Source organism: Lathyrus oleraceus, chromosome 3, assembly GCF_024323335.1.
Source record: "Lathyrus oleraceus cultivar Zhongwan6 chromosome 3, CAAS_Psat_ZW6_1.0, whole genome shotgun sequence".
Taxonomy (NCBI): domain Eukaryota; kingdom Viridiplantae; phylum Streptophyta; class Magnoliopsida; order Fabales; family Fabaceae; genus Lathyrus; species Lathyrus oleraceus.
In genome coordinates, this window is record NC_066581.1 from 373,612,810 (window position 1) to 373,627,171 (window position 14,362).

Sequence of the window (14,362 nt, forward strand, 5' to 3'; positions counted from 1 at the left end):
GAACGGATCAACCATGAATCACGGGTTTGTTGCGAGTCACGAGCATGGAGTCTCGGTTAAGAACCACCCAAAGGGAGTGTACTAGGGTTTAAACCTGCCGAACATGTTCTACAAGAGGTTCCCATAGTCATCATCCCATCTTTTGGATATTATCGGAGAAACGAATACTCGTATTCCAAAAATATTCTCAAGAGAGACTCTTATGAGTGTAGTATCGCGTAACAATCGCATCAAATCTTACATTTGAACGACCTCCACACTACATCCTAAAATAGGCCAAGATGGATTTGGTAAACTAAGGTCCTTGGCTTCTATGCTCTATATTGAAAGAATAATGTCTAACCACAACTTACTTGTGTGACATTATTGATCCAACATGACCTCCACCAAGTGAATGGACTCGCAAGTCAACTTGCTAAGGAATAACTCCACACAAGTCGATGAGACTATGCCATTCTCCTATCATAAGTGCACTCGAGTTCGGGTATAGAACTCATCTCACAAAGATCACCAAACATGCAAGCAATTGATATATCAAGCAATTCAATCATTACAAACAATACAGTAATCCCAAATTGCACAAAAATATGTCATAAACAATAGACAATATAATACAACAAGTGTGAAAAGTTGGCAAAACCCACTAGGAAGCAATTTATCCCCAGCAGAGTCGCCACTTTTCTGTAGCGGTGTATTCGTCACCATCGGAGATATTGACTAAATCCGAGGTAAATCATACAAAGTCGAGTCGCCACCGCACTTCTATTTATCCAAAGGAAAGGTTAGAAAGCGAACAAAAACCTACAAGTTTTATACAAAAACTAGTAAAAGAACAGAGATCTGGGTAAGGGGGTTGGTTATGTTAAGGGAAGGTGTTAGGCACCCAAAACATCCTAGGTACTCCTAAGGAGCCCTTTTCACAACTTGTTGTAGAATTATTTGTTTATGAAATTTTTATTGTGCAAACATGATTGAAGAGATGAGAAAAGAATGTACAAGTTTATTTACATTTTTGTGTTTGGATGGATGAATCCATTGCCTACGTACCATCTTAAAAAAGATAGGATCAAAACCTCGTAGTTCGGCTAAAAGATTTCTAAAAAGTGAGTGGATTGATTGGTCCAAAAGCCTTAAGGTCTTTTGTTATCAAAGGGAGAAAACTCGACCTGAAAAACCACAAGTCCACCATGTGAGAATAGCTTCAACATGCTAGTGAGGGGTTAACCCTATAATAAGCATGGACGGCTTACAATTCGATCACTAAGGACAAAGGTGAGTATTATATCTACCACAAAGATAACTCAAACCTAATAGCAAATGGTTATGAAAATTTTGATTAAGAAGTGGACATGGGCCACAAAAGAGATTTGAATGGGTTGAATTAATCAATTAGAAGTATGTGCAAAAATGGTCAAGGTTGATTTAAAGATTCAATTCAAAATGAGTATTATGAAAAGAAAGTTTGAAAATCAAAAGCCTAAGGCTTAGGTTTCTAATGTTGAAAACAAGTCAAAATGTTTGCACAATAGTTTTGGTTTTTTGGGTTAAAGATGAAAATATGGATCAAGGTTAAGCATGCAAAAAGTGAGGGTTAAGGGACAAAGCCACAAACAGGGTTGCTTTCTCAAGATCATAGAAATGATCCAAGTAAGTTCCTTTGGAATTAGGCAACACAAGGCAAAAACAAATAAAGCAAGTATCAGAGAGAACACAAGCAAGAGGAAACAAGATGCCAATAGATGGTCTTACACTCGACTCTAAGGAAATAGAATGCCAATCAATGGTCTTACATCCAACTCCTAACAACACAAAGGAAACAAATGCCAATAGCTGGACTTACATTGACTCCTCAAAAGGACAAGGTAACTGTCACAAAGTATGAGCAATGATCATGGTAATGATATATAAGTAATGCTCAAAAAATGAAAACAATGCACAGAGGCACACACAAAACATCAATGCACAGATGAACAAACAATCACACGCTATGCACAAACAAGAGGCTTCACACAAGGGTGGGCTTTAGTCAAGGGGTCATATCAACCTTGACAAACAAGCCAGCTGTATAAGTGTAAACAGAAGCTCTTAACCACTAACATTGAGAGTTAGGGTGAAGCTGATGAAAGGAAATGAGGATTAGACCTCATGCTCTTAACCCTAGCCTGGGTGAGCTTATGATAAAGAATGTGTGGGGATCCAGAATGAGGGACCCTATTCCACCTGACTGACTCTATACAAGATCTTGGGTGTTTATTCAAAAGCATCAGCACGTAGTGCGAGCATAATGAAAGACTCAATTGAATAATAGGGGATTGATTGCAAATCCCTTTTATCTGTCAATTGCCTCTTCACTTAGGAGGATTTAACAAGTGACATGCCTCATTTAGAGGTCTTTAGCACAAATGTAAACAATCAAAAACATGGCCTCTTAAGGAGGACTTCAGCCAAATGCCTGCCAAAAAGGCGACAGGACTTCCAGACTACATGGAGAAAAGAATGGTTACCTAAGTGGTATACCAACCACAAACCAAAGCAAAGCTCAAGCAAGAGCTAAAAGCGACTAAAGTACCTGTACAAAAGGCTAGTCAATTAGTAACTCAGACAAACAAATCAGAAAACAGACAAAACCAATCAACAGTGTTACACAAAGCAAGGCACAAGTGCAAGCACTCAAATGGTTTCACCATATCAAATGACCTACAAAACAGCAAGAGTTAGTGATCAAAGCAATTGGCATCTCAAATGATGAGTCCACACCAATCATTAGTGCTAAATACCTGAAACACAAACACAATTGGTGAGTACAAACCACTAGTACAAAGACTAGGGTCAAAGGCAAGGCAAATAGTCAAAACAGCAGTTAACAATTCATATGAAGCATATTCAATCAAACAAGAAGAAGGCCTCAAAAGGATCAAAGCCAAATCAATAAGCAAAGCCATCAATTGAACAAGATAAGGCAAAGGCAAACAATGTGATCAAAATTGGATATCAAACATAGAAAATCCACATTAAAACAGAAATGAATCCAATGATCATGAAATTTTTATGCATATTTAACATGTTATGAACAAACATCATACCAAAAATCAAGTCCAGAGGAGTTTAATTGATACATGAATGAAAATGTACAAAAGCATGGTTCAAAGTGTTACACCAAATGTCACAACATATGATCATGTGCACAAAACAGTGATATCAAATGGTAAAAATGCCAAACCATATCTCAAAAATCAGGCAACATGTTAGGATCAAGCATGTTAAATTTCAAGGCAATTGGAGAATCAATGAGCATTTCACAATCAATTGAATGAAGCATGGTAATTTTGCATACATGTTCAAACACACATCCTCAATTAAAAATCCAGAACCAATCAATTCACACAAATGACATCTAAAATAATAGACATCAATACAATCAAGTGAAAAAAAATTGGGAGCAATTTGGATTTGTTTCCTATTTTTAGTGATTTTTGGAATTTGAAGAAAATAAAATGAATTAATGAACAAATGCATGGCAAAATGTGGAGGGAAATAGAAATGATGAATCAAATTTGAAAATATGCTGGAAGTAAGAGTTGAACACAGGTCCTGTAAGTCAGAAAAGGCGTTGGAAATAAATTCTCAATTGTCACATTCCAGGAATCGAATAGAGGATCATGAGGTCAAAGCAGCGCATGGAATTAAAATCAAAACAAAAGCAAGGCCAGGGAATCGAACAGAGGATCAAGAGGTTGCAAGCGCGTTTCATCAAAACGCTGCGCACCACTAATTGAGGTGGCACGCCAACTCAACAGTCAACACACGCGTGGAACGGGTCAAAGGATGCCTGGCCAATGGTTACGCCAACAGGGACGCATGCGTGGCATACACAAGGCAGAAACCCTAACAATTATTACAGGCGGCGGCCGGTGGAGGTTTCCACCGTCTTCTCCGGCCAGCCAGGCGGAGAAGACGCAATTTTTTTTGTAGAAATCATCAACAGGCATATGGTTCGAAAGCTCTCATCATGTAGAACGCAAATATCACATTATCTAGATCTAAATCATCATATATCAAGCAGATCGAAGGAAAACATCTCTCATGTTCAAAACTTAAAATCAACATAGCATGCTCAATACTTCACCAAATCAAGATCTATCTACATCAGAATTCTCAGCACATCATGATCTATAAGATTATATACATGGAAAGGCAAATAGTGAGATTCGAATTTCAAGCTTACTTGATGTGCAGTGACCAAATCCACGTGTTTAAGCCTCCTCCAGCTCCAGATCAACCTCCTCAATCTTGTTATGAAGCTTTGTGCACGAATTGGCAGTGGAAACCTCTTTGATCTAGCTTAAACTTCAACTTCCATCTTCATGTTCAAGCTATGGATGTGCACGATTCTTCACCAAATTCTTCAAACCAAAGATCAATTCCTACTCAATGATGCATGATAAACATGTTTATGCAAGAATTTTGATGAGTTATGTGAAGAAAATTCAAGTTTGAATTGAGAGAATTTTGAGAGGGAAATGAAAAATTTCAGATCTAGAATGCTTCTCCCTTGAAATTCTGTTATGATTTAGCTTATATACCACCTGTTAATCACACTAAAATTATCACTAAGCATTGGTTAATTGAGATTAGTGAAATGAGAGGTGAAATGCCAAATATGCATGTGTATGTAGCATGGCAAATATGCACGTGAACAGTGCTCATGCATGGTGCAAATCCACTTAAAATCATCCAAAGATCCAAATGGCATTGGTATTTTTCATGCATGATCAACCAAATTTAAATTCTTGATTTTCCCTCCAAAATGTACATTCATAGACAAATGATCATGTGAGCTATTTTCATGAAAAGCAATGGTTGATTTGGAATCTCTTGGTCATAACAAGCATATTGCAAAAAGATCGGACCAATTTGGAGTTTTGGATCAAAAGTTAGGACATGTTGAACTTCCATGTATACTTTGTCATCCTTGGACCATAACTTCTCAACCATTCATCAGATGATCATGATCTTGGACTTTTTGGAAATGGGAGAGAAATATCTACAACTTTCATGTTCAACAAAATTTCATTTGAAGCTTCTTTGATGTTGGAAAGTTTAGTTGAAAATGGACTGAAAACTTTCCATTTTTGGAAACTTGAAATTATAGGTCACTTTCCATTTTGGGAAACTTTTGATATGACCTCAAAATCTTCATTATGAATGTTTGAAATATCAAATGGACCTTGTTTGAACATGAATGAAGTGTCTCAATCACTTCCCCACCTCAAAGCCTTCAATTGACTGCACAGTTGATTGTAATGGTCCTCAGATGACCATCTGCTCTTGTACAAGGGATGCTCTTGAATGGCTTGACCTGTGATGCTTAAACTGCAAAACAAATGTTAGATGACATATTTTTGGTGCTTTTGGTTAGTGATTAAAACAAGAAAAGCAATGATATATAATGCAAACAATGCCTGGTGATCTCAAACCACTCACAAGGAGATCCCACCCAAAGGGAAAGGAAGCAAGATGCTCAAAGATCCTTGAGGCTATGCAATGCAATGATATGATGCCATGAGGGATATTAGGGAAAAAAATGGGGTCTTACACTCTAGGTGCTCCATGATTCTCAGATGATTGGCACGGGTATTGTATCGATGAGTCAGCTTCGCTGAAGCATAGAAGAATAACCAATAAGACATCTGAAGGAAGAAAAACCTGCTATACAAATGATGCATGAAATCCAATGTTTTGATTATTTTTATTTTCAAGGAACATACTATTTTATTTGCAAATATATAATAACAATTGTAACAATTTGATTGACCATAAAAATCTCTTTTATTTATATAATTTTGAAGGATTACACTAAGTACAATTTCAGAAACCAAAATACAAATACAAGAGAAAAATGAAACTAGTCATCCTAAGGATCCCCTAACAACAATATCAGATGATCTGGATGCTGGTGCGTACTTCCTTCAGATGCGTCGAACCTCAGACTCAAAAGAAGTCTTCATTTGAGCCTCTTCAAGGACAAGTTGATCAATAATCTTCTTCCAAGCAACGGAAGGCTGAGGTACACTAGAGGAAGACGAAACCTTTGGCTCTCTCTGTCTCTTTACTACATGGTCTTCAATAAGTATAATAAGTGCATCTTTGTCCTTAGACTATAGCTGCAACTCCTCATGCTTTCTGCTCAAAGCATGGAACCGCTCTTCCCACATATCCTTCTCTTGCTTCATCTTGGCGAGTGCGTCTTCTAACTCCTCTGCATCTTGGTTAGGGAGAGTTAATGGCTCAACCACAACCATAGACACAAGTCTCTCACAAGCATAAGGCATCTTCAACTCCAAAGCTCTTTTCTTCACCCAAAGAGTGTAAGCTTCCAAAGCTACACAATTGCGCGGACGAAGCTCAAATCTTCCTTTCCTATGCACATTATGCCAAACATGCACCATCTTCTGCTTCAAATGTTGGGGATCTTTACCCTCTTGATAGAAAATACCTTCTAACAAAGTGTTATTAGGTTTGTCTCTCAAGGGGAACCCAAGTTGACGACGAGCCAAAGTAGGGTTGTAGTTGATTCCTCCTTGTGTACCAATGAGAGGCACATTAAAGAATTCACCACAACTGTCAATAATATCCAAACTACTCAATGAAGAATCATACCAAACTATATCATCATTAGTGAGAGACATAAGTCTCTGAGACCTCCTTAGACATTATTTGTTCTCCACAAAAGCAGGCGTCTGAGGCAAGTGCGAAATAAACCACTTGTACAGAAGAGGAACACAACACATAATAGTTCCACCACCTTTAGAATTCCTTAAATGCAAAGAAAAGTACATATCACCCAACAAAGTAGGCACAGGATTCCCAATCAAGAAGATTCTAATGGCATTAACATCAACAAAACCGTCAATGTTAGGGAACAAAGCCAACCCATAGATGAGCAACACAAAGATAGCTTCAAAAGCATCCACACTACCGGCTTGAGCAAAGATAGTAGCTTCCTTGATGAGGAACTCATAAGTCAACCCAAATATTCCTCCTATCTTCACCCAATGAGCCTCAATCTCAGACTTCTTCAGATGAAGAGCTTCAACTATAATATGAGATCTGGGAATCTCCTCCAATCCATTAAAGGACACTTTGTTAGAAATAGGTATTCCCAAGAGATGGGCATAATACTCTAATGTAGGCATGAGCGGATAATCGGGAAAAGTGAAGCAACGGTAGAGAGGATCATAAAACTGAACCAACACACTCAAAAGTCCTTCCACCATATCAGCAGACAAAACAGATAGAAGTTTCCCATGACGTTGTTTGAAGTCCAAAGGATCTACTACAAAAGATGATAGCTTCCTGAACTCTTTCAAATCGGGGGGCCCCTTCCTGATTACGACGTGTGTACACGCGTTGACTACAGAAGATGGTGGAAGCGTGTGCTTGGCCATCAAATCCGCCACTTCAATTAATGAGGGAGATTTGATAGCCCCTGATTTTTCATATTTTCTCATTTTTCATTTAATTGCTTTATTTTGTTTAATTCATAATAAATCCATTTTTAATCTAAAACATTTAAATATATTTCTTTTCCATATTCTGAATTAAAATAATTTTTTGGATTGATTTTGGTATATTTCATGAATTAAGGGTTTTTGTGTATATTTTTAATTGTTTAAAAATACTTCTGACTTTTTAAAAATCATGAAATTTTTTGTCTAAGGTCCTTTGACTTTGTTTGACCTAGGATAAATCCCTTGGCCATTTATTTGGTTATTTGAAGGGATTTGAATTTTTGTCCAAATTAAAATGAATTTTAATTCATTTTTATTTGATTAAATGTTCAAAAATTATGTTGAGCCATTTTTATGGTCTTGTGATGTTTGACTTTCTGTTTGGGACTTGGTCATGGTTGATTTGACTTTTGTTGAATTAAAACCATTGGATTTAGGGGATTGATGAAATGTACATTTCATCTCCCAAAATGAATGGATGGTTTTGATCAGATGAAATTCTTCTCATGATCAATTTGTGTTTTAATTTCCCCTCCCCTATTCATATTCATCCCTATTCTTCCTCATTCCCTCATTTGACCAATGAAATCTCTAATGCCTAAATGCTAATTGATTCGTCAATGACCTTGTGTCAGATGAATCAATATAAGTATGATTGAGATAGGTCCCTCACATTTTCTTTTTTTAGTGTGTGGTATGTTTTAGGAGTTTGATTCTTTGTACCAAATCTCTAACATGCAATAACACCTATATTTTTATTTCCCGACCTTAGATACTTGTGACCTTTACATAAGTCCAATTACGATTGCTTAACATAGAGATAAATTTGACCCTTAAGGCATAACATTCTAGTAAGTGAGATTGTAAGTCTCCCATTCTTCATGGCATTGTATGGAGACTTGACCTTTTTTCCTTTCATGAGAGCTAGTGGCATACTTATTGAATTATCCAAGTTAGAGCCCTTCTCATGGATGATGTCTTTGTTCTAGGATCCATACTTGTGAATGAATGGTTGATTATTCTCCAAAGAATGACTTAATTAATTAAAACTCAACACTAACATTTAACTAACCATTGACTAACTTTTATCCATTATGCTTTTACTTTCAAAACATTTACTTTATGCAATTTAAATTTCAGTCACTTATCATTCATTGCCATTTATATTTCATGTAACTTGTTTATGTTTCAGTCCTTTTCCACTTTGCTCATTTGAGCCATATCTTGTGATTGTATATACTTGTTTGTGTATTGATTTTTTGTGTGGTCTTAGGACCTTAAAACACCTAATAACAATGAAGACCCTAAAAAACATTTGATGGACTATTGGGACTTGATCTGAACTTTTGGACTTAGAATTAGGCAACTTCCCCTGTGCTAAAGGACTTGGCCAATGCCAACATTTGAGACTAAGCTATCCTTGACAATAACTTTCATCTGATGCAAGACTTTGGATCTCTTTGGTTCATTTTCTATTTTGTCTTTGTGCTTAATTGTTACTTTGTTCTGATCTTTGTGTGATGTTTTGTTCTGAGTTGATCAAGGAATATTCCATCTACTACATTGAAAGACAATGAAGACTGCTAGCTATTGGAATGCTTGCTTGGATGTGGTTATCTTCTTTTGATGCCTTGATCTTTATGATGTCTGGATATTGCTTATTGCTTGATCAAAGTACAAAGGAAAGTGGGTTTCTATATGACATTCTTGTATGTTGGATTGCATCTCATTGGTCAGATCTTTTCAACTCTTAAGTTTTAAACTTTTGCTTAGGGTAGTCTCTTCATCTCCTCCCACTTCTTAAATTTCAAAATCTCTCCCTTTTTTCAAAAACTTTCTTTGTTTGTGATTTCAACTTAGACATGTTTTAATGATCATAAACTTTAACCTTATGCCATTGACTTTTTAAAGTCTTTTTCTTAATCAAGTTTGTAAATAAACTTAACTATACTGACTTAAATTTCAAAAGACAAAAAGAACTTATAGCGGTAAATTCAGACCATTAAGCTATGTATAAGCTTAACGTCATTTAAACCAGAGTCGCCACCGCGCTTTTATTGTTTCCAAGGGAAAAGGGAAAAGTACGACCAAAACCCAAAGATAAGAAGTTTTCAAATCAAAACTAATAAAATGCCAGAGATTACTGGTAAGGGGGTTGATTATACAAAGGGAAGGTATTAGCACCCAAAATGTCATAGGTACTCCTAGGGAGCCCTTTTTTGTGTGTACATGTGTTTTGGTATAAAAGATGTTTGTAATAAATAGGGTGTGGGGATGAGAAAAGAATTTATTAATTATATTTTTGTGTTTGATAAGACCTTTAGACTTGTGCCTACGTACCAACATAAAAATGAGGGATCAAAACCTCGTAGTTCGTGGTAACAATTTCAAAGTGAGTGAGTTGTTTTTTAACAAAATTTAAGTTTGAAAGAGGCACAAAAGGCCTAAATGAGTTTGAATGGGTGTTAGTTCTTTTTGTCTTTTGAAATTTTAAGTCAAGTATGGTTAAGTTTATTTACAAGTTTGATTGATCGCGACTTTATGAGTCTATTGGGGTATTAACTGCAAGTGCACAGTCTAATCGCGTAGTAATAAAAGATATCGATCCCACAGGGACTTAATGAATCGATATACCATTTTTCTAGGGTTACTTCGTAAAGTTAAGGCGGATGATCTTTTGATGATTAGGGGGAAAGTAAAACTAAAATAAGATCTAGATTAAATATCAAATAACGCGGATATCGGTATGTAGTTCGTCGTAATTAGGGAATCAATTCTTCGTTGGTTTCTTAGTTTTAAAATAAATCTTTTCAGCAGACACTATTGATTAAAAGTCTTTTCTCAAACTCTCGCTCTGTTGAATCAAACTATGGCTTTATATTAACGTACGCTCTCACTATTTAGTTAAGTCCAAAACCACTTTTTGAAAACAATAGAATCTGTAGAAACTCTTTTTAAGAAAATGCTAACCATTTAAACACCCTTGTCTCAAACTCTCGCTCTATTGACTTAGATTATATGATTAACTTAAATGCTTAACTCTCGTCCTCACATTTAACCTTTAAAAATACTTTTTGAAAATGATTAGAATTTAATTAACTCTAAAAATTGCTTTCGCCCTGATTTAAAGTTAGTGTCCAATTTACACTGTCCAGTTAAAAGCTCAAACCGTCGTTCTATTGATTTTAACTTCTTTATGCTTTTTACTCTCGTACAAAAACTTTGGTATTAACTCTGTAAATTGAGACCATAAAAAGAGTGATTATATTTTAAATAAATTTAAACCAACTTAGTTTTGATTCCTTCATTCCGCTTACTTTACATACCGATATCTAAGTTTATTTAGCCGGACATGCTAAACAAGCCTAAATAATAATTATACTTAAATACAGCCATATCAGACAGACAGTATAGATAAACAGCAGTACAGAGCATATATAAATTAAAACAATAAATTAATGAACCTGTAAAATTAATAGAAATCTTGATTGTTCTAGCTTCGATGCTTGAACACTCCACCACAAGCCGGTTGGATTTGTTTTTCACAATCTTCGATCAGACAGTAAAATAAAGGCGAAGGAATAAAATACTATGACCTAACGTAAGGTTAGATCCAATAAAAGTTACACAATAGTTTCCGGTGTAGAAACTATTGTGAGAAAATTAATTGAATGCTTTAAAAATTGACTGGAAAAGAAAAGGAAATAAAAATTGCTAGGAAAGTAGAGTGCTGGAAAATTAAAAAGTAGTAAAAAATAATGCGCGGTGCCGAAAACTGGAAAAAATTGAGAGAGCTCCAGGGTTCCATAATTGGTCCTATTTATATCCATCCATCAAGTGACCATTTCTTCCAAAGTCCTTCAGTAGGTTTTGTCACGCGTCAACTGGTCAAGCAAAGAAAAAGGTGAACGTGCTTCTGTTACGCGTCAAAGCCAAAAATATAGGAATGGGGGTGTGACGCCCGTCACACCATGTGTTACGCTCGTAACACTTAGCAGGGGGGCGTGACGCTCGTCACACCTTGTGTGGCGGTCGTCACAGCATCACAACACCTCTCCTTGTAGTTGTGGGCTGGGCTTTAGTGGATTGCTTTTTATCCTCTTTTTGCACCTCCTTTTCTTTCTTTTTCACGTATGCTTCAAATAATGTTACCTGAAATAAATAGAAGGAAAATACCAAGTAATATCGAATGATATGAAATAAGTCGAAACAAATAATAATATAATTTAATTAAATCGAGTCCAAAAATGTGATATTATTTCATGTTATCAAACTCCCCCATACTTAGACTTTTGCTTGTCCTCAAGCAAGATTCAATGTAGGAATCGGTTTAAAATACTAGCCAGATGAAATTTCCAAACACACATTGATTCGTAGTAGGTCGCAAGTAAATATGTTTAAAAAAATAACTTGAGCTTAATCTTAACATCAACAACTACCGTTACAACCTCAGATAACCCCACCTTATGCAAACCAGTTCGAGTCATGCTATTATAGCTAGCCTAGTTTTTTTTACTCTTGTTTCACCCGTTTTCATTCTAGCGAAATCACATTAAGCCCTTTATCTTTTCGCGCACATAGTGGAGTAACCGGTTAGCGATTCTGATTCCCTTTTTAGCTGGAAGTTCTGGTACATAAGTTGGATAACTTCGTTATTTAGTCCATTGCAAATTGCGGGGGATCGGACCGTAGTCCGCCCTACCAAGTTCAGCACCAGATACCTGCTGAACCAACTCATAATGGATCTTTCATATTGTTCTTTTGTAGGATCCGCAACCTTTGGATTAAATGATCTGGTAAGGATCACCTAACTTAATTAGTGCATTTCCTTATATATATTTTTTTTATGTTGTTTTGGGAATCATTCATTTATATTCATCGGCTCTCGACGTAGTTTGCTATTAAGATGGTGCCGACTTCTCGTATAAACTACTCGGGGTTACTATAAGACTAAAAGTACAAGGAATTGATATAATAGGTACTTATCCCGATCTAACATGTTGAGGTTTTTAGAGCGTTGAGGTGGTAATAATTTTGTCTTGATTTCACTCAAGTTTTATAAAATGAGCAACCTTTATACTTATCGAGTGTGTTAAGTGTTAAAATTTTTTTTGTTATGGCTCAAGAAAATTTAGGGGAATAGATAATGCAAAATTTTCATACTAGGGACTCGACTTAAAATAAATATATTATATTTATTTTTTTGTTTTTTTGTTTTTTTGTTTTTTTGTTTTTTGTTTTTATATAAAAGGGAAATTAATGATATAAAAGAAAGGGAAATAACAATGAAAGGGAAATAGCATACTTGAAAAAGGAATGTTGAAAGAGAAGTAGTCATAACTGAAACAAAGTTTTCCCCTCCACACTTAAATGAAACATTGTCCCCAATGGTTTAAAGAAAAGCGAAAAGAAAGGAAAATTAAATAAATATGCTTAATTCTGCCTGCGTCCTCTTGCTCTCGGACCCGGTGAGCGTTGACGTACTTCCAAGTCATCAAACCTGTTGAGCAAGTCAGTGAACCGCTGGTCGGTTATTCCATTCCTCGCTTCCTGTTGATGTTGCATCTGGCGCATCAGTTGCATCACTTCAAGATTTTGCGCTTGCACAACATCAATAGCATCCATGAGGTCATCATTAGTTGCTGGCCTTCTTCTTCGACGACGTCGGGAGGATGGACCAGTTGCATTATCAGAAGGGTTAAGCGGGGCTGACTGTTGTTCAGGACCGTGATCACCTTGCTCCATTTCCTCAAACTCGTCCGGGGGCGGGTTTGCTTGTGTAGGCTCGGTAGGTTCGGGAGCATTCAGATCGTAGATGAATCGGTCGGGGTTTGTGACATATGTGAGGGTAATATTGGGCAAAACAACGCTTGGGACTTCTTGGTTATTCACCATAAGATAATACCTTCCGCCTACCCTATTTTGGATTAAGCGGCTGGAGCGACAATAGCTTATATCCATAAATAGGGGTGGTAGAGATTGTAAATTTTGAAGTCGGTCCCCTAGATTCAGACCAAGTGCTATGGAGGTTATCAATCCTCCAATCACAAAAGGTTGGCGGCCTCTAGCACATAGGGTGCAGATATGGTGAAATAAGAAAGAGGTGGCGTTTACCTTTGTATCCAATTCAAAGACGCAATTGAGGAAGAATAATTCCTTCGCGTTGACTTTGCTGTTGTTGGGTCGACCAAAAATGGTGTTTTGCAGGATGCGGATAAAATACCGGATGGTTGGGTTATGTATGTGTGAAGCAAGTAGTACATCCCAGTTGTTTGTTTCCACACCGGATATTTTTCTAAAGAGGTCGAAGGCGTTTATGTGCCACTATGAGTTCGGAGGGATTCTTGGGTGGACTTGGCCTCCTACAGGGAAGTGTAGCATGGCACTCAACTGATCTTGGGATAGTGAGTACTCGGTGTTGAACATGCGGAAATTTGCGGTACCGGTTAAGTACTCGTCTTCACCGGTTGGAGTGGTGTATGAATAGGAACTTAAAAATTCTAAGGTGAGTGATGGGTAGGTAGGTTGATTGTGTGTGCAAAGAAAGGTTAAATCAGCAAGCTTAAGCATCCATTGCACACCTTGAAGTAATCCTAGTTCTTGTAAACAATTTAAATCAGGATACCTGGTAGAGACGACACCTCGTTGTTGAAACCGATCGAACTGCTCCTGTTGATAATTATCATCTTCGGATCGGAAGATAATATTTCCGAACTGTTGGTTTTCCGCCATATTGATAGGTGGGTTGAAAGAAGGAAAGAGGATGCAAATGTATTTGTATAGAGTGGTTTGTTGGAATGATGTGGTTTAGGGAGAAATGGAGTGCAGGTATTTATAGGAAAAGTTTTTGG